At 42.5% G+C, this 26199-nt stretch overlaps 1 long non-coding RNA gene and 7 other non-coding genes across 8 annotated transcripts in view; 7 read left to right on the top strand and 1 right to left on the bottom strand.

Annotated features, from left to right (window-relative positions):
* The window catches only part of LOC143719415 (uncharacterized), a 694388-nt gene that overhangs the window by 477733 nt on the left and 190456 nt on the right, over positions 1–26199 (bottom strand). The gene's annotated exons all lie outside the window — the stretch shown is intronic.
* Positions 37–109, top strand: trnav-uac (transfer RNA valine (anticodon UAC)). The gene has a single exon. It is a non-coding gene; the product is annotated as a tRNA-Val (tRNA).
* Positions 233–305, top strand: trnav-cac (transfer RNA valine (anticodon CAC)). Its single transcript has one exon. It is a non-coding gene; the product is annotated as a tRNA-Val (tRNA).
* On the top strand, positions 2095–2167 carry trnav-cac (transfer RNA valine (anticodon CAC)). Its single transcript has one exon. It is a non-coding gene; the product is annotated as a tRNA-Val (tRNA).
* trnav-uac (transfer RNA valine (anticodon UAC)) lies at positions 3484–3556 on the top strand. Its single transcript has one exon. It is a non-coding gene; the product is annotated as a tRNA-Val (tRNA).
* trnav-aac (transfer RNA valine (anticodon AAC)) lies at positions 7781–7853 on the top strand. The gene has a single exon. It is a non-coding gene; the product is annotated as a tRNA-Val (tRNA).
* On the top strand, positions 8523–8595 carry trnav-uac (transfer RNA valine (anticodon UAC)). The gene has a single exon. It is a non-coding gene; the product is annotated as a tRNA-Val (tRNA).
* trnav-aac (transfer RNA valine (anticodon AAC)) lies at positions 17191–17263 on the top strand. Its single transcript has one exon. It is a non-coding gene; the product is annotated as a tRNA-Val (tRNA).

The raw sequence follows: 26199 nt of genomic DNA, 5'->3' as shown, positions 1-26199 counted from the left end.
GCCATCTTCTAAAAATCACATGCACCTCATCAATAGGTTTCTGTAGTGTAGTGGTCATCACGTTCGCCTTACACGCGAAAGGTCCTCGGTTCGAAACCGAGCAGAAACAGTGGTTGGATTCTGACAGAAAATTTTAACTGTTTTCCACACTAGGTGGGTGCAGCGCTCATTTCCTTTATATGCTTTTTAATAAGGGTGCACCTAAAGATTTATGTCTGCAACCTGAAGACTTGTTTCCATAGTGTAGTGGTTATCACGTTTGCCTCACACGCGAAAGGTCCCCAGTTCGAAACTGGGCGGAAACTGTGGGTGTTTTTTGCAAAAATTTCGTATGCGATTTTCTGTTGAGCAGGTCAGTACACTTGCAGGGATGTTTGTGGTTTAATCTCTTTAAAAAAGGACAAAAATAAAACAAATGACCATTGAGGTTTCCTGTGAAGTAATATAAAATGTTCGGTCTGCCAACAAAATTAGCAGCTTTTTGCCATGTTAAAAACACCGGGCAGTCTATAGTTTCAGTCGCTTTTGAACAAGCGTACCCTAGAAGTGGTGGGACTGACGTCTAAATCAAGTTTCCGTAGTGTAGTGGTTATCACGTTTGCTTTACACGCGAAAGGTCCTCAGTTCAAAACTTGGCGGAAACAAGTGGAGGCATGTTAAATATAAATGCTGCAATTCGCTACAAAACCCTTGCTTTTAAGACAGGTGAAGGCCATCGTACCAAGGAGCTGTAGGCAGACTGCCATGCCGAATGACACTAGGTGGGTGCCGTCCAAATCAAGTTTCCGTAGTGTAGTATTTATCACGTTTGCTTTACACGCAAAAGGTCCTCAGTTCAAAACTGGGCTTAAACAAGTGGATGCATTTTAAATATAAATGCTACAAAACCCTTACTTTTGAGACAGGTGAAGGCCATCGTACCAAGGAGCTGTAGGCAGACTGCCATGCAGAATGACCTCTGTTCTGTTGTTTGTGGAATTTACAGACTGTCACACTGCTTGCAGAGCAGATTATGGGAAGGAGGCATCTTCTAAAAAGCATATGCACCTCATCAATAGGTTTTGTAGTGTAGTGGTCATCACGTTCGCCTAACACACGAAAGGTCCTCGGTTCGAAACCGAGTAGAAACAGTGGTTGGATTCTGACAGAAAATTTAAACTGTTTGCCACACTAGGTGGGTGCAGCGCTCATTTCCATTATATGCTTTTTAATAAGCGTGCACCTAAATATTTATGTCTGCAAACTGAAGACTTGTTTCCGTAGTGAAGTGGTTATCATGTTTGCCTCACACGCGAAAGGTCCCCAGTTCGAAACTGGGAGGAAACTGTGGGTGATTTTTGCAAAAATTTCGTATGCGATTTTCTGTTGAGCAGGTCAGTACACTTGCAGGGATGTTTGTGGTTTAATCTCTTAGAAAAGGACAAAAATAAAACAAATGACCATTGAGGTTTCCTGTACAGTAATATAAAATGTTCGGTCTGCCAACAAAATTAGCAGCTTTTTGCCATGTTAAAAACACTGGGCAGTCTATAGTTTCAGTCGCTTTTGAACAAGCGTACCCTAGAAGCGGTGGGACTGACGTCCAAATCAAGTTTCGGAAGTGTAGTGGTTATCACGTTTGCTTTACACGCGAAAGGTCCTCAGTTCAAAACTGGGCGGAAACAAGTTGATGCATTTTAAATATAAATGCTGCAATTCGCTACAAAACCCTTACTTTTGAGACAGGTGAAGGCCATCGTACCAAGGAGCTGTAGGCAGACTGCCATGCCGAATGACACTAGGTGGGTGCCGAATGACCTCTGTTCTGTTGTTTGTGGAATTTACAGACTGTCACACTGCCTGCAGAGCAGATTATGGGAAGGAGGCATCTTCTAAAAAGCATATGCACCTCATCAATAGGTTTTGTAGTGTAGTGGTCATCACGTTCGCCTAACACACGAAAGGTCCTCGGTTCGAAACCGAGTAGAAACAGTGGTTGGATTCTGACAGAAAATTTAAACTGTTTGCCACACTAGGTGGGTGCAGCGCTCATTTCCATTATATGCTTTTTAATAAGCGTGCACCTAAATATTTATGTCTGCAAACTGAAGACTTGTTTCCGTAGTGAAGTGGTTATCACGTTTGCCTCACACGCGAAAGGTCCCCAGTTCGAAACTGGGCGGAAACTGTGGGTGATTTTTGCAAAAATTTCGTATGCGATTTTCTGTTGAGCAGGTCAGTACACTTGCAGGGATGTTTGTGGTTTAATCTCTTAGAAAAGGACAAAAATAAAACAAATGACCATTGAGGTTTCCTGTACAGTAATATAAAATGTTCGGTCTGCCAACAAAATTAGCAGCTTTTTGCCATGTTAAAAACACTGGGCAGTCTATAGTTTCAGTCGCTTTTGAACAAGCGTACCCTAGAAGCGGTGGGACTGACGTCCAAATCAAGTTTCGGAAGTGTAGTGGTTATCACGTTTGCTTTACACGCGAAAGGTCCTCAGTTCAAAACTGGGCGGAAACAAGTTGATGCATTTTAAATATAAATGCTGCAATTCGCTACAAAACCCTTACTTTTGAGACAGGTGAAGGCCATCGTACCAAGGAGCTGTAGGCAGACTGCCATGCCGAATGACACTAGGTGGGTGCCGAATGACCTCTGTTCTGTTGTTTGTGGAATTTACAGACTGTCACACTGCCTGCAGGGCAGATTATGGGAAGGAGCCATCTTCTAAAAAGCACATCCGTCTCAATAATAGGTTTCTGTAGTGTAGTGGTCATCACAATCGCCTAACACGCGAAAGGTCCTCGGTTTGAAACCGAGCAGAAACAATGGTTGGATTCTGACAGAAAATGTAAACTCCTTGGCACGCTAGGTGGGTGCAGTGCTCATTTCCTTTATATGCTTTTTAATAAGCGTGCACCTAAAGATTTATGTCTGCAACCTGAAGACGTGTTTGTAGTGTAGTGGTTATCACGTTCGCCTCACACGCGAAAAGTCCCCAGTTCATAACTGGGCGGAAACTGTGGGTGATTTTTGCAAAAATTTCGTATTCGATTTTCTGTTGAGCAGGTCAGTACACTTGCAGGGATGTTTGTTGTTTAATCTCTTTAGAAAAGGACAAAAATAAAACAAATGACCATTGAGGTTTCCTGTACAGTAATATAAAATGTTCGGTCTGCCAACAAAATTAGCAGCTTTTTGCCATGTTAAAAACACTGGGCAGTCTATAGTTTCAGTCGCTTTTGAACAAGCGTACGCTAGAAGAGGTGGGAATGAGATCCAAACCAAGTTTCCGTAGTGTAGTGGTTATCACGTTCGCTTTACACGTGAAAAGTCCTCAGTTCAAAATTGGGTGGAAACCAGTGGAGGCATGTTAAATATAAATGCTGCAATTCGCTACAAAACCCTTACTTTTAAGACAGGTGAAGGCCATCGTACCAAGGAGCTGTAGGCAGACTGCCATGCCGAATGACACTAGGTGGGTGCCGTCCAAATCAAGTTTCCGTAGTGTAGTGGTTATCACGTTTGCTTTACACGCAAAAGGTCCTCAGTTCAAAACTGGGCGGAAACAAGTGGATTCATTTTAAATTTAAATGCTACAAAACCTTACTTTTGAGACAGGTGAAGGCCATCGTACCAAGGAGCTGTAGGCAGACTGCCATGCCGAATGACCTCTGTTCTGTTGTTTGTGGAATTCACAGACTGTCACACTGCTTGCAGAGCAGATTATGGGAAGGAGCCATCTTCTAAAAAGCACATGCCATGATATCACTTTCGCTTTACACGCAAAGGTCTTCAGTTCAAAACTGGGTGGAAACAAGTGGAGGCATGTTAAATATAAATGCTGCAATTCGATACAAAACCCTTACTTTTGAGACAGGTGAAGGCCATCGTACCAAGGAGCTGTAGGCAGACTGCCATGCCGAATGACCTCTGTTCTGTTGTTTGTGGAATTCACAGACTGTCACACTGCTTGCAGAGCAGATTATGGGAAGGAGCCATCTTCTAAAAAGCACATGCCATGATATCACGTTCGCTTTACACGCAAAGGTCTTCAATTCAAAACTGGGCTGAAACAAGTGGAGGCATGTTAAAAATAAATGCTGCAATTCGATACAAAACCCTTACTTTTAAGACAGGTGAAGGCCATCGTACCAAGGAGCTGTAGGCAGACTGCCATGCCGAATGACCTCTGTTCTGTTGTTTGTGGAATTTACAGACTGTCACACTGCTTGCAGAGTAGATTATGGGAAGGAGCCATCTTCTAAAAAGCACATGTACCTCATCAATAGGTTTCTGTAGTGTAGTGTTCATCACGTTCGCCTAACACGCAAAAGGTCCTCTGTTCGAAACCGAGCAGAAACAGTGGTTGGATTCTGACAGAAAATGTAAACTCTTTGGCACGCTAGGTGAGTGTAGCGCTCATTTCCTTTATACGCTTTTTAACTCTCTTGGGTCGTTTTTTTTCCACATAGCAGCAACATAGACTTAAAATACTCCGTCATTTTACGTCATATAAATAAAATCAATACATGATTATAAACTATAGAGGGTCTTCTTTTTTTGTGTACACTCACATTAACATCAAAACCGTGTGCTTTTGTAAAATGAAGAAAATAAACAGGGTGTGCTTTCTGCCTCTCTGTCTCCGTAAAAAAATTTTCTGGTGCACGTCTCTAAACTTAAACAAAGCTCAGCGAATACTATTCACACAAGCACGAGCAATATATCTTTATAATCATTTAAGTTTGTACTTTTAAAATATCTAATTCAAAACTAAAATAAATATTCTCTGTTTATGTAATCTATTAAAAAAGAGAGAGGTGTCAGCCGATCTCATTATCGTTCTCTTAGCTCATTATTCTGCTAATCTGACACGCCCACGGAGAGCGCGCGGTATTCAAACGCAAATGATCTGAAGCAACACATGCAAAGTGTCAACGCCCCTCATAAACGCGATAACACAACAAATGTAATCATCAGATTAATGTAGCCTACTATTTCTTCTTGCGAGGCTGTGTGAGGAGTAATCCTGGGACATTTACCTCAGAACATGTGCTGTTTTTTTTTCATTCCGAGGAGCAACGGATCCATCTGATAAGTAAGTTCTTTATTATTATTGTTCTAATCGCGGTATCATAGTGTATGTAAACCGCAAAAAGACTGTTTAAATATGAATCGCGTCTGTGTGTGAATGAATGAACTGAACAGTTTTTACCAAACCCTATTGCTATACTGAGATGAGTGAAAATCGACTGAAATATGTTGAAATAACGTTAAAATGTCTTTGTATTTGCAACGTATTAAACTGCAAATTAAAAGTTATGCCCTTATATAGGCTCATAAAAACAACAAACGATATGCCTATGTTACAGACGAAATATGAAAGACAACATTTTGTTGACTAGTTTTGGATAGATTATTAACTGTTTAATGTAAAATATGCTACTGCCACATTGAATAAGCTTTTGTTCACCAATTTCTGCTCAAATGTTATATATTAGGCTATGTTTGTTTTGTCAAAAATAAAGTCATCAAGTAGGATGCTATTATAGTGTTTGTACCAATGTAGGCTTTATTCAAACTAATGAATCCTTAACTTTGAAATATGTATGATAAAATGTATAATTTAGTTTTTACAAAGAAATATGAAATATCCATCTGAGAAGTAAGTTTTTTTATTATTGTTCTAATCGCGATATCATAGTGTATGTAAACTGCAAAAAGACTGTTTAAATATGAATCGCGTGTGTGAATGAATGAACTGAACAGTTTTTACCAAACCCTATTGCTATACTGAGATGAGTGAAAATCGACTGAAATAGGTTGAAATAACGTTAAAATGTCTTTGTATTAGCAACGTATTAAACTGCAAATTAATATTTATATGCCCTAATATAGGCTATCATAAAAACAACAAACAATATGCCTATGTTACAGAAGAAATATGAAAGACAACATTTTGTTGACTAGTTTTAAATAGATTATTAACTGTTTACTGTAGCCTAAACTATAGACTACTGCCACATTGAATAAGCTTTTGTTCACTAATTTCTGCTCAAATGTTAAATATATTAGGCTATGTTTGTTTTGTCAAAAATAAAGTCATCAACTAGGATGCTATTATAGTGTTTGTTCCAATGTAGGCTTTATTCAAACTAATGAATCCTTAAATTTGAAATATGTATGATAAAATGTACACTTTAGTTTTTACAAAGAAATATTACACTTGAAATATTGTTATTTTAATTGTTGCTGTAATTGTAACCTTTTTAATAAAATAGCAAATAATATATTTACAAGGTAGATGTAAACAAAATCTTAAAAGGTCAATATAAGCCTTCTCTTCAAATTATTTGTATTGTGTTTTATTAGTGACAAATTTGGGGAGAGGATACATATTCAAAACTTTCTGAAAATACAGTATGAGAATTAACTACACAATTACTAGAAATGTTCACCTTGGATATTATACAATTTGCAAGCAAAAATACAAGTGGAAAAATACTATTTTTTTATAGATGTTTCCAACTGTGAACCAATTTTGTAGTATATATACACATTTCTTTTCTTGTGTCCTTGTATTGTTTCTTGTGGCTCAGTGACACACCTGTGAAAAGCTCATTATGCGGCTCATTAAGCAGGTCTTTTGTCTTCACAGGTGTGAATCAGACCATTATACATGAGTCACGCCCATTTCGCATATTGCCTTTCCAAACAAAAAGTGTTTTACTAAATTTAAATCAATGTATTGTTTTATGTGAATGATTTGGAAGGATGATTTTCAGATCATTTTGAAGCAAAAATCCTAGGCGAGAACAGCAATTAGTCAAAAGTCTTGTGGACACATATTTAGTATGTGTTTTGTGGCCTTATTTCAGAGACTTTAAGTTTTAGTTTTTTCAATAACCATGCATAAACAATATTCTCTCAAAAATACAAACATGTACATACAATCTTGCTAACATATTATGGTAGCCCTGTTTGTGCTATATAGAGTGAAATTACACCTTTGCCATTAACATGTTTATAAATAACTGAAAAAAGCTCAAATGTTAGAGCATGTCAGAACACCTCCAGAACCCCAAAAACACTTTGGACCCCAGAGGGTTAACAAGCGTGCACCTAAAGATTTATGTCTGCCACCTGAAGACGTGTTTCCGTAGTGCAGAGGTTATCACGTTCGCCTCACACGCGAAAAGGTCCCAAGTTCGAAACTGGGTGGAAACAGTGGGTGGTTTTTGCAAAAATTTCGTATGCGATTTTCTGTTGAGCAGGTCAGTACACTTGCAGGGATGTTTGTGGTTTAATCTCTTTAGAAAAGGACAAAAATGACCGTTGAGGTTTCCTGTACAGTAATAAAAAATGTTTGGTCTGCAAACAAAATTAGCAGCTTTTTGCCATTTTTAAAACACTGGGCAGTCTATAGTTTCAGTCGCTTTTGAACAAGCGTACCCCAGAAGCGGTGGGACTGACGTCCAAATCAAGTTTCGGAAGTTTAGTGGTTATCACGTTTGCTTTACACGCGAAAGGTCCTCAGTTCAAAACTGGGCGGAAACAAGTGGATGCGTTTTAAATATAAATGCTGCAATTCGCTACAAAACCCTTACTTTTGAGACAGGTGAAGGCCATCGTACCAAGGAGCTGTAGGCAGACTGCCATGCCGAATGACACTAGGTGGGTGCCGAATGACCTCTGTTCTGTTGTTTGTGGAATTTACAGACTGTCACACTGCTTGCAGAGCAGATTATGGGAAGGAGCCATCTTCTAAAAAGCACATGCACCTCATCAATAGGTTTCTGTAGTGTAGTGGTCATCACATTCGCCTAACACGCGAAAGGTCCTCGGTTCGAAACCGAGAAGAAACAGTGGTTGGATTCTGACAGAAAACTTTAACTCTTTGACACGCTAGGTGGGTGCAGCGCTCATTTCCTTTATATGCTTTTTAATAAGCGTGCACCTAAAGATTAATGTCTGCAACCTGAAGACGTGTTTGTAGTGTAGTGGTTATCACGTTTGCCTCACACGCGATAAGTCCCCAGTTCGAAACTGGGCGGAAACTGTGGGTGATTTTTGCAAAAATTTCGTATGCGATTTTCTGTTGAGCAGGTCAGTACACTTGCAGGGATGTTTGTGGTTTAATCTCTTAGAAAAGGACAAAAATAAAACAAATGACCATTGAGGTTTCCTGTACAGTAATATAAAATGTTCGGTCTGCCAACAAAATTAGCAGCTTTTTGCCATGTTAAAAACACTGGGCAGTCTATAGTTTCAGTCGCTTTTGAACAAGCGTACCCTAGAAGCGGTGGGACTGACGTCCAAATCAAGTTTCCGTAGTGTAGTGGTTACCATGTTTGCTTTACACGTGAAAGGTCCTCAGTTCAAAACTGGGTGGAAACAAGTGGATGCATTTTAAATATAAATGCTGCAATTCGCTACAAAACCCTTACTTTTGAGACAGGTGAAGGCCATCGTACCAAGGAGCTGTAGGCAGACTGCCATGCCGAATGACACTAGGTGGGTACCGTCCAAATCAAGTTTCCGTAGTGTAGTGGTTATCACGTTTGCTTTACACGCAAAATGTCCTCAGTTCAAAACTGGGCGGAAACAAGTGGATGCATTTTAAATATAAATGCTACAAAACCCTTACTTTTGAGACAGGTGAAGGCCATCGTACCAAGGAGCTGTAGGCAGACTGCCATGCCGAATGACCTCTGTTCTGTTGTTTGTGGAATTCACAGACTGTCACACTGCTTGCAGAGCAGATTATGGGAAGGAGCCATCTTCTAAAAAGCACATGCCATGATATCACTTTCGCTTTACACGCAAAGGTCTTCAGTTCAAAACTGGGTGGAAACAAGTGGAGGCATGTTAAATATAAATGCTGCAATTCGATACAAAACCCTTACTTTTGAGACAGGTGAAGGCCATCGTACCAAGGAGCTGTAGGCAGACTGCCATGCCGAATGACCTCTGTTCTGTTGTTTGTGGAATTCACAGACTGTCACACTGCTTGCAGAGCAGATTATGGGAAGGAGCCATCTTCTAAAAAGCACATGCCATGATATCACGTTCGCTTTACACGCAAAGGTCTTCAATTCAAAACTGGGCTGAAACAAGTGGAGGCATGTTAAAAATAAATGCTGCAATTCGATACAAAACCCTTACTTTTAAGACAGGTGAAGGCCATCGTACCAAGGAGCTGTAGGCAGACTGCCATGCCGAATGACCTCTGTTCTGTTGTTTGTGGAATTTACAGACTGTCAGACTGCTTGCAGGGCAGATTATGGGAAGGAGCCATCTTCTAAAAAGCACATCCAGCTCATCAATAGGTTTCTGTAGTGTAGTGTTCATCATGTTCGCCTAACTCGCGAAAGGTCCTCGGTTTGAAACCGAACAGAAACAGTGGTTGGGGTCTGACAGAAAATTTATACTGTTTGCCACGCTAGGTGAGTGTAGCGCTCATTTCCTTTATACGCTTTTTAACTCTCTTGGGTCGTTTTTTTTCCACATAGCAGCAACATAGACTTAAAATACTCCGTCATTTTACGTCATATAAATAAAATCAATACATGATTATAAACTATAGAGGGTCTTCTTTTTTTGTGTACACTCACATTAACATCAAAACCGTGTGCTTTTGTAAAATGAAGAAAATAAACAGGGTGTGCTTTCTGCCTCTCTGTCTCCGTTAAATTTTTTTCTGGTGCACGTCTCTAAACTTAAACAAAGCTCAGCGAATACTATTCACACAAGCACGAGCAATATATCTTTATAATCATTTAAGTTTGTACTTTTAAAATATCTAATTCAAAACTAAAATAAATATTCTCTGTTTATGTAATCTATTAAAAAAGAGAGAGGTGTCAGCCGATCTCATTATCGTTCTCTTAGCTCATTATTCTGCTAATCTGACACGCCCACGGAGAGCGCGCGGTATTCAAACGCAAATGATCTGAAGCAACACATGCAAAGTGTCAACGCCCCTCATAAACGCGATAACACAACAAATGTAATCATCAGATTAATGTAGCCTACTATTTCTTCTTGCGAGGCTGTGTGAGGAGTAATCCTGGGACATTTACCTCAGAACATGTGCTGTTTTTTTTTCATTCCGAGGAGCAACGGATCCATCTGATAAGTAAGTTCTTTATTATTATTGTTCTAATCGCGATATCATAGTGTATGTAAACCGCAAAAAGACTGTTTAAATATGAATCGCGTCTGTGTGTGAATGAATGAACTGAACAGTTTTTACCAAACCCTATTGCTATACTGAGATGAGTGAAAATCGACTGAAATATGTTGAAATAACGTTAAAATGTCTTTGTATTAGCAACGTATTAAACTTCAAATTAAAATTTATGCCCTTATATAGGCTCATAAAAACAACAAACGATATGCCTATGTTACAGACGAAATATGAAAGACAACATTTTGTTGACTAGTTTTGGATAGATTATTAACTGTTTAATGTAAAATATGCTACTGCCACATTGAATAAGCTTTTGTTCACCAATTTCTGCTCAAATGTTATATATTAGGCTATGTTTGTTTTGTCAAAAATAAAGTCATCAAGTAGGATGCTATTATAGTGTTTGTTCCAATGTAGGCTTTATTCAAACTAACCCAGATAGCAAAAAATATCGGCACGGCTTCTTTTTGCCGCCGGCCCCAAACTGTCGGCTATAGGTGCGCCCCGCTGGCGGAGATGAAACGTTTGCCGCCGAATACGTCACTCCCATTTCTTGCGAGATGCCGCCGGCGAACAGCCGCCGGGCCGCCGACTTCATTCTGTCTGGCGGTTGCCGCCGTCTAAATGAACCGCGGCCGGCTGGCGGCAAGCCGCTTTGAAATCGACCAGCCATGTCATTGGCATGAGTGGAACTGACAGCATTTTAACTTTCACATTTAAAGCGATTATAATTATTATGTGAATTATATCAAATTTTGTTGTTGTTGTTGCTCCAAAGTCATTAGGGTTTATAACAGATTTGACTCAGTCTGATTCCATGATAAGGTTTAGGAAAATACATTTAAATTACGTTGAAACTCTGAAGCGATTCAGTGATATGCCTATGTAAAATATATAGAATTATTTTAGTCACTTAAGGTGACAATTCTTTACATTTCTTTGATTTATGCACAATTGAGATGCACAAATAGTCCAAAAAGAATTCCTTTTGTAAAACTTACTTGGCAATAAATATCTTTCTGATTAGGTTTTAAAATAAATATTTCATTCATGGTATGAACAATTTAGCAGAATAAATGGATGAAGTTAGACTTTTCACCAATGCCTGAAATCAGTGAACAGTGAAAGACATCTGCAACTTGGCCAAAAGCATGGGTATGCTTTAGATTTTTTTTATTAATTTGCAACCATGGTAATATTTATAAGAAACATGAAAATCCCTGTTTTGACCTGAAAGATAAAGTGAAATATTTAGAAATATTTTGTCTCTCTGTCACCCCAGGAAATTTCGTTTATGTCTTTCATTTTTTTACAAGCTCGATTTTTTTATTTATTTGACCTTTTACAGGTATAAGGGATTAATTTGCAATTGCGAGTTTTGCAATCTGTACAAATGTTTAAGAAAGTATTAAAGCACAAACAGAGAAGTACCTCCACCGGCCGAGAGGGGCAGTACCTAAAAAACAGAAGCAGATTTACCAACACAACAGTGGCCACTCGTCACACGATTTCAGTATTTGGAGAGGATATCCTATCTAGTCATTGACTACGATCTTTAAAGTAAGTACATTTTTCCTTTTTGTGTAACGCAATATTATGTTCATTTTTTACATTTTTAGTTCATCTTTTTCAAATATGTTCTTGCCTTACTAGTCAAGCTAGTAAGTTAGCCTTGTTTACAAAGTTTCCGTCATGTTTCTGACATAGCTAACGTTAGTTAGGCTAACGTTACTTAGTTTCTTCCTGGCGTTAGTTTTTTCTTTTCTTCTTTTAACTATATTTACGTATGTTTATGCCAGTGTGAGTACTACAGTATGTGGTTTAAGATAGTATTGGTCAGTCGAATAATTAACTAACTTACGTAACCAAATCCTGAAGGACAATTCTCCCGCCCACGTGGGAATGGTAACGTTAGCAAAATCTTTACGACAAGAAAGACTGATCAGTATAACTTGTGTTGTTTTCTAACTAAACATAATGATGTTTTGTTTGATTCGACAACCATGCTGCTAGTCTAGTTTAACTTACAGTGTTAGCTAACACATGCTGCTTCGCCTTTTTTACTCACTGAATTCAAGCATGTTCGAAATGTTGAAATGTATCTAGCTACAGTAAATCGCCAATGCTTTACATCTAGAAAGAAAGCTTTACATCTAGAAAGTTTAACTTTTGGTGTTTATATATATATACATATGTGTGTATGTATATATATATATATATAATGTGTATATATGTATATATGTGTGTGTATATGTATATGATTGTGTTTGTCTGAACATGGTTTTCTGTTGATCCACTTGTGAAAATGACTCGTTTTTTTAAGGGGTGAGCATTTTAATGTTATTGATTTTGCCTGGAAATTAATCAAAAAGTATACTTTATGCAAAATGTTCTTCTATTTTAGATGGTTCACATTGTTCAGTTTATCAACGAGGAGGATCTGCCATTTGCAGTGGTTCCGCAAGAGTGGCTCAGCGAGAGCATGTGCCATTGGCCCCCATTTAACCTCAGCAAAAAGACGAAGGCAACAATTTAGCCATCCTCTGCACACCTCCACACAGCACCTGGGAGAAACATCATTTTAAGTTCATGAAGGGAGCAGGAAAATGGGTCTGACTTGTGTATTTGATTTTCCTGTATTTCATCTGTGTAATTTATTTTCTGTTTATTGTGGATAACTGTCTCTTTCATTCATTATTCCCTACTCTAGAATCTTGGAAGTCTCAAGAAAAAAAAAAACTCTAGAAAGATGCATCGATTCCAGAAAACCAGAAAAATGCTGAACTGGTATGTAAAATCTATTGCTGTGATGCTGGATTTGTGATCCTGCCACTAAACTATTCCATTTGTTAGATTTTCAAATTTCTGTTTCCTCTTTCTCACAACCAGGTTTCTCCCCAGTAATCCAGACTCCACTTCACAGAGCCAAGAGTTTGAGTACAAGTAAGTGATGTTATTTGTGAAGTTTTTTTGTCTTGGAAACTATTGCTTCTATTTGATGTCGGCATGAACCGGAAGTTACAAACGACTTTTCTCCAGTGTTGTGACGTATTTAAAAGTGAAACGGTATATTGAACGGAGGGCAGGGTTTTACTCTAGCGCTCCTCTTCTCCATCTCTGCTCATAGCACGGTTTGAGGGGAGTTGCCACGCCCTCGCACCATAGCACATGACCGGAAGAGAAGTCGTTTCGAGGGGGGAGGGAAGGGTAACGTATTTGATTAAAGATTATAAGGCTACATGAATTTTAAAAGAATAATGAAGTCCACAGATAAATCATTTATAATAAACACTACAATATTACATATAGAAATACGAATTGTAAAATCTTACTTCAAGAGCAGGTGAAACAAGTTCAACAAACAATGTTGAAGACGTTTGCTTGCACTGAGCAATTAGGCACAACTTGCAAACAGCACCTGTGGTTGTCGGTTTAATTCCCACTGGGGCTACCTGTACATGTAGTTGACCTAGATATAAAGTAAAATTTAAGATTGTATACTGCATATATTACAGTCTGAATCCTTAGCCTTTCACATTTTTTATTTATTTATGAGAAGCTTCAGAGAAATGTAATTTGTAACACTTTTTTTGGATTTTCAGCTTGGTGTAGGGGATAAAGCATGTTTTAGAGACATGTTCCTGAAGACCATTGTTCAAAGTAAGTTGGATATTTTTTTTAGATTTAAGTAGATGTGTATGTCCTATTGTCCTCATGCAATTCAAATTAAATGACAGATCTGTATTTTCTATATTAGCCATCCGGAAGGACCCGGCAACCCAGGATGCACTGATGAGGCGGTCCAGGTTAACGTTACGCGTTACCTGAAAGGAGCATCTGACCGTGAAGGCAGAAAAAGGCGCCGCACAGCTGAGAGGGACCCACAGCCGACCACTTAAAACTAGACTGACTACTGACACCCCAGAATCACTGACAACTGGAATCCTTTCTTTATCTTGCAGTCAGTAGAATCAAGACCCCTAAAGAAGTCAGAAGTGTCAGACTACACTCACTCACTGTGGAAATTACTTTCTTTTTTTCTTTTTCAAATAAAGCTTGTAAATCCTTGTGCCACAGGTCAGCATTGCCGTTATAATGGCCTATTCTACTCCAGAGCTTTACTATAAATTACTACCACTTATCATATTGTTAGAAATGGCTTGTAAATGTAGTTATACTTTTATTTATTTGGTATCTTGCACATTATTTGGTATCAAATATCCTCTTTACTTGTCATAATGTTTACTGGTAATTTTTTACCCTAGAGCTGTCCTTTTTATATGAACACTTATTGTAAGTGTTGTAATTTGCTTGTAAGGCTGTTTAACCAAAATTGAATTGGAAACCTCCATGTTAGTATATTGATTTATTTATTTTTCTGTTATGTTTCAGTGATCTGAAATATCTTGTTTAAATGACAGTTACTGTACTTTGAAATGTGGAATAAAAATGCCAATTGTAAATTTGTCTGGTTTGAGCAATCATTATTCTTGCTAAACTGCATGCTATAAATAAAAAAATATATATAGCCAGAATAAGCGGCGGCAGAGCGCTCGGAAATAGCGTTTGCCTCCGGCGGGCCGCGGAAGGACGGCCTTCAATATAAAGGCGGCGGAACGGCGGTTGGCCCGCGGGCCGGCCGCTTAACGAAGGCGGTATGAAGGCGGCTGCCGCTTTTAAAAAGCGGCTGCCGCCGGCGGTGCGCCGTCCAACGTGTTTGCGATGTCGCCATTCTGACGCTTCTACTGCCGCCGGAGGACCGACGGTGGTCCGCCGACTCATTGCTATCTGGGAATGAATCCTTAACTTTGAAATATGTATGATAAAATGTATAATTTAGTTTTTACAAAGAAATATGAAATATCCATCTGAGAAGTAAGTTTTTTTATTATTGTTCTAATCGCGATATCATAGTGTATGTAAACTGCAAAAAGACTGTTTAAATATGAATCGCGTGTGTGAATGAATGAACTGAACAGTTTTTACCAAACCCTATTGCTATACTGAGATGAGTGAAAATCGACTGAAATAGGTTGAAATAACGTTAAAATGTATTTGTATTAGCAACGTATTAAACTGCAAATTAATATTTATATGCCCTAATATAGGCTATCATAAAAACAACAAACAATATGCCTATGTTACAGAAGAAATATGAAAGACAACATTTTGTTGACTAGTTTTAAATAGATTATTAACTGTTTACTGTAGCCTAAACTATAGACTACTGCCACATTGAATAAGCTTTTGTTCACCAATTTCTGCTCAAATGTTAAATATATTAGGCTATGTTTGTTTTGTCAAAAATAAAGTCATCAACTAGGATGCTATTATAGTGTTTGTTCCAATGTAGGCTTTATTCAAACTAATGAATCCTTAAATTTGAAATATGTATGATAAAATGTACACTTTAGTTTTTACAAAGAAATATTACACTTGAAATATTGTTATTTTAATTGTTGCTGTAATTGTAACCTTTTTAATAAAATAGCAAATAATATATTTACAAGGTAGATGTAAACAAAATCTTAAAAGGTCAATATAAGCCTTCTCTTCAAATTATTTGTATTGTGTTTTATTAGTGACAAATTTGGGGAGAGGATACATATTCAAAACTTTCTGAAAATACAGTATGAGAATTAACTACACAATTACTAGAAATGTTCACCTTGGATATTATACAATTTGCAAGCAAAAATACAAGTGGAAAAATACTATTTTTTTATAGATGTTTCCAACTGTGAACCAATTTTGTAGTATATATACACATTTCTTTTCTTGTGTCCTTGTATTGTTTCTTGTGGCTCAGTGACACACCTGTGAAAAGCTCATTATGCGGCTCATTAAGCAGGTCTTTTGTCTTCACAGGTGTGAATCAGACCATTATACATGAGTCACGCCCATTTCGCATATTGCCTTTCCAAACAAAAAGTGTTTTACTAAATTTAAATCAATGTATTGTTTTATGTGAATGATTTGGAAGGATGATTTTCAGATCATTTTGAAGCAAAAATCCTAGGCGAGAACAGCAATTAGTCAAAAGTCTTGTGGACACATATTTAGTATGTGTTTTGTGGCCTTATTTCAGAGACTTTAAGTTTTAGTTTTTTCAATAACCATGCATAAACAATATTCTCTCAAAAATACAAACATGTACATACATCTTGCTAACATATTATGGTAGCCCTGTTTGTGCTATATAGAGTGAATTTACACCTTTGCCATTAACATGTTTATAAATAACTGAAAAAAGCTCAAATGTTAGAGCATGTCAGAACACCTCCAGAACCCCAAAAACACTTTGGACCCCAGAGGGTTAACAAGCGTGCACCTAAAGATTTATGTCTGCCACCTGAAGACGTGTTTCCGTAGTGCAGAGGTTATCACGTTCGCCTCACACGCGAAAAGGTCCCAAGTTCGAAACTGGGTGGAAACAGTGGGTGGTTTTTGCAAAAATTTCGTATGCGATTTTCTGTTGAGCAGGTCAGTACACTTGCAGGGATGTTTGTGGTTTAATCTCTTTAGAAAAGGACAAAAATAAAACAAATGACCGTTGAGGTTTCCTGTACAGTAATAAAAAATGTTTGGTCTGCAAACAAAATTAGCAGCTTTTTGCCATTTTTAAAACACTGGGCAGTCTATAGTTTCAGTCGCTTTTGAACAAGCGTACCCCAGAAGCGGTGGGACTGACGTCCAAATCAAGTTTCGGAAGTTTAGTGGTTATCACGTTTGCTTTACACGCGAAAGGTCCTCAGTTCAAAACTGGGCGGAAACAAGTGGATGCGTTTTAAATATAAATGCTGCAATTCGCTACAAAACCCTTACTTTTGAGACAGGTGAAGGCCATCGTACCAAGGAGCTGTAGGCAGACTGCCATGCCGAATGACACTAGGTGGGTGCCGAATGACCTCTGTTCTGTTGTTTGTGGAATTCACAGACTGTCACACTGCTTGCAGAGCAGATTAGGGGAAGGAGCCATCTTCTAAAAAGCACATGCACCTCATCAATAGGTTTCTGTAGTGTAGTGGTCATCACATTCGCCTAACACGCGAAAGGTCCTCGGTTCGAAACCGAGCAGAAACAGTGGTTGAATTCTGACAGAAAACTTTAACTCTTTGCCACGCTAGGTGGGTGCAGCGCTCATTTCCTTTATATGCTTTTTAATAAGCGTGCACCTAAAGATTAATGTCTGCAACCTGAAGACGTGTTTGTAGTGTAGTGGTTATCACGTTTGCATCACACGCGATAAGTCCCCAGTTCGAAACTGGGCGGAAACTGTGGGTGATTTTTGCAAAAATTTCGTATGCGATTTTCTGTTGACCAGGTCAGTACACTTGCAGGGATGTTTGTGGTTTAATCTCTTAGAAAAGGACAAAAATAAAACAAATGACCATTGAGGTTTCCTGTACAGTAATATAAAATGTTCGGTCTGCCAACAAAATTAGCAGCTTTTTGCCATGTTAAAAACACTGGGCAGTCTATAGTTTCAGTCGCTTTTGAACAAGCGTACCCTAGAAGCGGTGGGACTGACGTCCAAATCAAGTTTCGGAAGTGTAGTGGTTACCACGTTTGCTTTACACGTGAAAGGTCCTCAGTTCAAAACTGGGTGGAAACAAGTGGATGCATTTTAAATATAAATGCTGCAATTCGCTACACAACCCTTACTTTTGAGACAGGTGAAGGCCATCGTACCAAGGAGCTGTAGGCAGACTGCCATGCCGAATGACACTAGGTGGGTGCCGAATGACCTCTGTTCTGTTGTTTGTGGAATTTACAGACTGTCACACTGCTTGCAGGGCAGATTATGGGAAGGAGCCACCTTCTAAAAAGCACATCCGTCTCAACAATAGGTTTCTGTAGTGTAGTGGTCATCACATTCGCCTAACACATGAAATGTCCTCGGTTCGAAACCGAGCAGAAACAGTGGTTGGATTCTGACAGAAAATTTAAACTCTTTGCCACGCTAGGTGGGTGCAGCGCTCATTTCCTTTATATGCTTTTTAATAAGCGTGCACCTAAAGATTTATGTCTGCAACATGAAGACGTGTTTGTAGTGTAGTGGTTATCACGTTCGCCTCACATGCGAAAAGTCCCCAGTTTGAAACTGGGCGGAAACTGTGGGTGATTTTTGCAAAAAATTTGTATGCGATTTTCTGTTGAGCAGGTCAGTACACTTGCAGGGATGTTCGTGGTTTAATCTCTTAGAAAAGGACAAAAATAAAACAAATAACCATTGAAGTTTCCTGTACAGTAATATAAAATGTTCGGTCTGCCAACAAAATTAGCAGCTTTTTGCCATGTTAAAAACACTGGGCAGTTTATAGTTTCAGTCGCTTTTGAACAAGCGTACCCTAGAAGAGGTGGGACTGACGTCCAAAACAAGTTTCCGTAGTGTAGTGGTTATCACGTTCGCTTTACACCCGAAAGGTGCTCAGTTCAAAACTGGGCGGAAACAAGTGGATGCATTTTAAATATAAATGCTACAAAACCCTTACTTTTGAGACAGGTGAAGGCCATCGTACCAAGGAGCTGTAGGCAGACTGCAATGCCGAATGACATTAGGTGGGTGCCGTCCAAATCAAGTTTCCGTAGTGTAGTGGTTATCACGTTTGCTTTTCCCCATTCATTTAAGTTGCCATTGTCAGCACCGACACTTCGAGGTCCGCGTGCTCGAAATGGACGACACGAGCTGCTTATTCAGTGGTGCCGTGTCACTTTTCCAAAATCGCATATAAAGAGGCCAAGATTAGCATATATTACCATAGGCTCTCTGTGGACGCCTCTGGGGGTGCCATTGCACCACGTGGGAGTCCACCAAGTGCTTTTGGGGTACACCAACTACCTACTCTTCACCATAGTCCTCCTCAGTACCACAAAGTGCCTATTTTGACCCCTAACCACCTATTTTCTTCTTCATTGCCACGAAGTGCCTATGGGGTCCCCTAACCACCTAAACTTCACCATAGTCTTCCTCAGTACCACGAAGTGCCTATTTTGACCCCTAACCACCTATTTTCTTCTTCATTGCCACGAAGTGCCTATGGGGTCCCCTAACCACCTAAACTTCACCATAGTCTTCCTCAGTACCACGAAGTGCCTATTTTGACCCCTAACCACCTATTTTTTTCTTCATTGCCACGAAGTGCCTATGGGGTCCCCTAACCACCTAAACTTCACCATAGTCTTCCTCAGTACCACGAAGTGTCTATTTTGACCCCTAACCACCTATTTTCTTCTCCATTGCCACGAAGTGCCTGTGGGGTCCCCTAACCACCTAAACTTCACCATAGTCATCCTCAGTACCACAAAGTGCCTATTTTGACCCCTAACCACCTGTTTTTTGTCTCAATTCACTGTGTCTCTAACTCTGAGCCGAAAAGTCACAGGGCCTCGAAATTTGGTGTGAGGGTAGCCCAGCGGGCCCCGGGGCGAGATCCTTAGTTTCAAGGTTCTACGTGGTTCCCAAGTGTGCGTTTCGGTGGTTCGGCCTGATCCACACATGGTTCAGCTTTCTCCATCCCCCAGGGTCTTTCTGGGCCCCAGTGACAGTAGGCAGATTAAGTTTGGGGCCGCCAGGGCCCACGGGGGCCAAACGGCAAAGCGTCCCACGTACAACTTATCCCATTGATTTTCATAGGTGTTCTGTGGACATTGGGCAAAAAGTATTTTTTTTGTGTGACTAGACGTTCCCCTCTCTGTGTGCTTTCCGGGGCCGAGTGACGCAGCTTTCCAAGAAGTTTCGGGCCCCTAGCACCTCCAGGGGCCGAACGAGGTTCAGTGACACGTGCAACTTATTCAATGCGATTTCACAGGTACTTGGTGGACGGTGGTCCGATCGGCCCGAAATTGACATGTACGTCCCGTCACGGGCCCCTGGGACGGGTTCTAGAGTTCCGCGTCCCTCTGACCTTTTTTCGCGCTAATTGGCCACCAACAGCCCCAGGGAATAAGTTGCACGTGGGACGTCAAAAAAACAGGGGCCAAAACGGGTCGAAAGGTCGCAGCGGCCCCAAATTCGGCGCGGCGGTGGTCCGGGGGCCCCCGGTTCTAGATCACGGGTTTGGTGGTTCTAGATCGGTTCCAAGTATGTGTTTCAGCAAAACGGTTCGAAGGAAACGCCCGATCGGCCCGAAACTGACGTATGCGTCCCGTCACGGGCCCCTGGGACGGGTTCTAGAGTTCCGCGTCCAAAGCTGCTCGTTTGGCCAAAAAACACCCCCTTGACCTGGAAGCGCCTGTGAAGTTTGAACTGAACAAGTTGCACGTGGGCGGCCGGAAATACAGGGCTCGAAAGGTCGCACCGCCTCCAAATTCGCCGCCCTGGTAGTCGAGGGGCCCCCGGTTCTAGATCCAGGATCGCAGGGTTCTAGATCGGTTCCAAGTGTATAATTTTTTTGTGCAAAAATCTCCTCGCTTTGGTTCTACTGAGCATATTTCTTTCTGTGTGTGCAAGAGGGCTGCCATTAATTGGACCATGTGCTCGGTGAAGGGTGGACAGAAAGGTCCGATCGGCCCGAAACTGACACGTACGTCCCGTCACGGGCCCCTGGGACGGGTTCTAGAGTTCCGCGTCCCTCTGACCTTTTTTCGCGCTAATTGGCCACCAACAGCCCCATGGAATAAGTTGCACGTGGGACGTCAAAAAAACAGGGGCCAAAAGGGGTCGAAAGGTCGCAGCGGCCCCAAACTCGACGCGGTGGGTGTTCGGGGGCCCCCGGTTCTAGATCCCGGGTTTGGTGGTTCTAGATCGGTTCCGAGTGTGTTTTCAGTTTGACCCTTCAAGAGGGAATGCCAGTCTATGAGCTGACTATGAGTGCAAGTGGCATTTGAAGAGAAACTTGAACAAATGTGGAGAAAAAATTAGCCCTGAGCTCTAGAGACTCGTCCACCTGATATTTCGTTCGGGGGCCCGAGGGGCCCCGGCACGCAGTGTTTGGGGCCCGTGGGACCTCCGGGGGCCGTACAGGGGCCACTGACACGTGTGACTTATCCCATTCATTTCCACAGGTGTTTGGTGGACGTGTTTCAGAAAGGTCCGATCGGCCCGAAACTGACGTATGCGTCCCGTCACGGGCCCCTGGGACGGGTTCTAGAGTTCCGCGTCCCTCTGACCTTTTTTCGCGCTAATTGGCCACCAACAGCCCCAGGGAATAAGTTGCACGTGGGACGTCAAATAAACAGGGGCCAAAAGGGGTCGAAAGGTCGCAGCGGCCCCAAATTCGGCACGGCGGTAGTCCGGGGGCTCCCGGGTCTAGATCACGAGTTTGGTGGTTCTAGATGGGTTCTAAGTATGTGTTTCAGCAAAACGGTTCGAAGGAAACGCCCGATCGGCCCGAAACTGACATATGCGTCCCTTCACGGGCCCCGGGGACGGGTTCTAGAGTTCCGTGCCCAAAACTGCTCGTTTGGCCGAAAAAAGCCCCCCTTGACCTGGAAGCGACTGTGAAGTTTAAACTGAATAAGTTGCACGTGGGAGGGCGGAAATACAGGGGTCGAAAGGTCGCACCGCCTCCAAATTCGCCGCCCTGGTAGTCGAGGGGCCCCCGGTTCTAGATCCCGGATCGCAGGGTTCTAGATCGGTTCCAAGTGTATCATTTTTTTGTGCAAAAATCTCCTCACTTTTGGTTCTACTGAGCATATGTCTTTCTGTGTGTGCAAGAGGGCTGCCATTAATTGGACCATGTGCTCGGTGAAGGGTGGACAGAAAGGTCCGATCGGCCCGAAACTGACGTATGCGTCTCGTTACGGGCCCCTGGGACGGGTTCTAGAGTTCCGCGTCCCTCTGAACTTTTTTCACGCTAATTGGCCACCAACAGCCCCATGGAATAAGTTGCATGTGGGACGTCAAAAAAACAGGGGCCAAAAGGGGTCGAAAGGTCGCAGCGGCCCCAAATTCGGCACGGCTATGGTCCGGGGGCCCCCGGTTCTAGATCACGGGCTTGGTGGTTCTAGATCGGTTCTAAGTATGTGTTTCAGCCAAACGCTTTGAAGGAAACGCCCGATCGGCCCTAAACCGACACGTGGGTCTCGTCACGGGCCCCGGGGACGGGTTCTAGAGTTCCGCGTCCCTCTGACCTTTTTTCGCGCTAATTGGCCACCAACAGCCCCATGGAATAAGTTGCACATAAGTTGGAACAAGTAGGCCGTCTAATCCTAACTGCTGAATTAACCCTTGCAGACACATGCTCCCATAGAGATCAATGGGAGACAGAGAGGTGCATAAAAAATAGCTAAAAATAAACTTGGCATGTCTCGACCTAGCCCGCTCTGTCTGTCGCAGAGGGCCACGTGACGCAACTTTTTGTAGAGTTTAGGGCCCCTCGGACCCCCGGGGGCCGCGCGGGAGCCACTGACACGTGCAACTTATCCCATTCATTTTCATAGGCGTTTGGTGGACATCCCCACGCAACGGTCCCAATAGCTCCGAATGGCTCCGATTTGAAATCTGTGGCCCCTCAGGGTCCCCTCAGACGGTCCGCAAAGACTGGGGTCCGTAGTACCCCGTTAAGTTCGTTACAGTCAAAAACAGCATTCCATCTGTAACCTATTTGACGGGTGCCCTAAATGCTGTCCGTGGACAGTCCATTTTTAGGCTAATTATGCATAATTATTAGCTTTAATGTACATCAGTGTGTTGTATTGTGTCCCCTGTGTGGTGTACAGTAGGTTTCACCTCATAAAACCACTGTAATTATGAAATATGACCTGTTAATGCATTGACCACGGACAGCCTATTTGGACCCCGTCAAATAAGTTGCAGGTGGGACTTCACCACATGTGATAAAATCGCCTAATCATTACGGGGATTCACCCGCTGAAAATGTCTAAGTTAAAAACAGCATCCCACCTGTAGCTTATTCGACAGGGTCCAAATAGGCTGTTCATGGACAGTCCATATTTAGGCTAATTATGCATAATTAATAGCTTTAATGTACATCAGTGTGCTGTATTGTGTCCCCAGTGTGGTTTACAGTAGGTTTGACGACATAAAACCATTGTAATTATGAGATATGACCTATTAATGCATTGACCACGGACAGCCTATTTGGACCCCGTCAAATAAGTTACAGGTGGGCCCTGTTTCAGGTTTCAGCTCCAAATTGTGTCCAGAGGCTGAGATCTGGACGTCCCACCTGCAACTTATCCCATTCAAAAATTTAGGCTGTTCGTGGACAGTGGAATTTCGGGGTTCTGAAGGCTGCTAATTGCTCAGGGGGGCCCAAAGATGAACCTAAAATTGATATTTAATCATTTTTATGCATTTTTATCAATCATGACAACAAAATATAAAAAAGATCCCACCTGTAACTTATTTGACAGGGTCCAAATAGGCTGTTCGTGGACAGTCCATATTTAGGCTAATTATGCATAATTAATAGCTTTAATGTGTCGTATTGTGTCCCCAGTGTGGTGTACAGCAGGTTTCACCTAATAAAACCACTGTAATTATGAAATATGACCTATTAATGCATTGACCACGGACAGCCTATTTGGACCCCGTCAAACAAGTTACAGGTATACTTTGCCCACTTGTAACTTATTTGACAGGGTCCAAATAGGCTGTCTGTGGACAGTCCATTTTTAGGCTACAGTGGGCCCTTAATTTGCCCACCTGTAACTTATTTGACAGGGTCCAAATAGGCTGTCTGTGGACAGTCCATTTGTAGGCTACAGTGGGCCCTTACTTTGCCCACCTGTAACTTATTTGACAGGGTCCAAATAGGCTGTTCATGGACAGTCCAGTTTTAGGCTACAGTGGGCCCTTAATTTGCCCACCTGTAACTTATTTGACAGTGTCCAAATAGGCTGTTCGTGCACAGTAATTTTTTAGGCTAATTATGCATAATTAATAGCTTTAATGTACATCAGTGTGTTGTATTGTGCCCCCAGTGTGGTGTACAGTAGGTTTCACCTAATAAAACCACTGTAATTATGAAATATGACCTATTAATGCATTGACCACGGACAGCCTATTTGGACCCCGTCAAATAAGTTACAGGTGGGCCCTTACTTTGCCCACCTGCAACTTATTTGACAGGGTCCAAATAGGCTGTTCGTGGACAGTCCATTTTTAGGCTAATTATGCATAATTGATAGCTTTAATGTACATCAGTGTGTAGTATTGTGGCCCCTGTGTGGTGTACATTAGGTTTCACCTAATAAAACCACTGTAATTATGAAATATGACCTATTAATGCATTGACCACGCTCAGCCTATTTGGACCCCGTCAAATAAGTTACAGGTGGTTCCTTACTTTGCCCACCTGCAACTTATTTGACAGGGTCCAAATAGGCTGTTCGTGGACAGTCCATTTTTAGGCTAATTATGCATAATTGATAGCTTTAATGTACATCAGTGATTTGTATTGTGGCCCCTGTGTGGTGTACAGTAGGTTTCACCTAGTAAAACCACTGTAATTATGAAATATGACCTATTAATGCATTGACCACGGACAGCCTATTTGGACCCCGTCAAATAAGTTACAGGTGGGCCCTTACTTTGCCGACCTGTAACTTATTTGACAGAGTCCAAATAGGCTGTCCATGGACATGCCATTTTAAGTCTAATAATGCATAGTTCTTCTGATGGGACACATAGGCCATTCGTGGCCACACAGGCGGTCAGTGGGATGAATAAGCCGTTTGTGGTCACATAGGTGCACAGTGGGATGAAAATGGCTGTTCGTGGTCACACAGGCGGTTAGGGGGATGAATAGGCTGTCCGTGGTCACTGGGCGGGGCCACGGGCCGTCACTTAGATTGGCCATGGACAGACGGGCCGTTCTTGGTCAAACAGGCTGTCAGTGGGACGAATAGGCTGTCCGTGGTCACTGGGCGGGGCCACCGGCCATCACTTAGATTGGCCGTGGACGGACGGGCCGTTCGTGGTCAAGCAGGCTGTCAGTGGGACGAACAGGCTGTCCGTGGCCAGACAGGCGGTCAGTGGGATAAATAGGCGGTTCGTGGTCAAACAGGCTGTCAGTGGGACGAATAGGCTGTCCGTGGTCACTGGGCGGGGCCACGGGCCGTCACTTAGATTGGCCGTGGACAGACGGGCCGTTCGTGGTCAAACAGGCTGTCAGTGGGACGAATAGGCTGTCCGTGGTCACTGGGCGGGGCCACGGGCCGTCACTTAAATTGGCCGTGGACAGACGGGCCGTTCGTGGTCAAACAGGCTGTCAGTGGGACGAATAGGCTGTCCGTGGTCACTGGGCGGGGCCACGGGCCGTCACTTAGATTGGCCGTGGACAGACGGGCCGTTCGTGGTCAAACAGGCTGTCAGTGGGACGAATAGGCTGTCCGTGGTCACTGGGCAGGGACACGGGCCGTCACTTAGATTAGCCGTGGACAGACGGGCCGTTCGTGGTCACATAGGCTGTCAGTGGGACGAATAGGCTGTCCGTGGTCACTGGGCGGTCGGTGGGATGAATAGGCCGTTCGTGGTCACATAGGTGGTCAATGGGATGAATAGGCTGTTCGTGGTCACACAGGCGGTTAGGGGGACGAATAGGCTGTTCGTGTCAGTGGGCGTGGCCAGGGGCCGTCACTTAGGTTGGCCGTGGGCGAAAAGGCCGTTCGTGGTCACACAGGCGGTTAGGGGGACGAATAGGCTGTTCGTGTCAGTGGGCGGGGCCAGGGGCCGTCACCCAGGTTGGCCGTGGGCGAAAAGGCCGTTCGTGGTCACACAGGCGGTCGGTGGGACAAATAGGCTGTTCATGTCAGTGGCCGTGGCCAGGGGGCTGTTCGCAGGTCACAGGTGGGACGGACGGGCGCTCCGTGGTCGGTGGGTGCGGTCAGGGAATTTCGCGAAAGGGCGGTCAGGGGGACGCGCGTGCGGTCCGTGGACGCCCGCCCGCAACCTGTTCGGCGCGTGTCGAATCGACTGAGGGCGGTCGGCGAGTCGCCCCCCTGTGGCCGATGCCCGGATCGCGGGCGAGGGGGCCGGATTTCGTCGGCGCCGTCGGCCGGTCCCCGAAAAATCACCTAGGGGGCGTCGCCCGGGGGTCCCCTTCCCTAAC

This window comes from Siphateles boraxobius, unplaced genomic scaffold (assembly GCF_051911475.1).
Source record: "Siphateles boraxobius isolate OS27281-9 unplaced genomic scaffold, OSU_SipBor_1 63, whole genome shotgun sequence".
Classification (NCBI taxonomy): Eukaryota; Metazoa; Chordata; class Actinopteri; order Cypriniformes; family Leuciscidae; genus Siphateles; species Siphateles boraxobius.
Note: the sequence above shows the minus strand (reverse complement) of the source record. Positions and strands in the feature narration are given on the sequence as shown.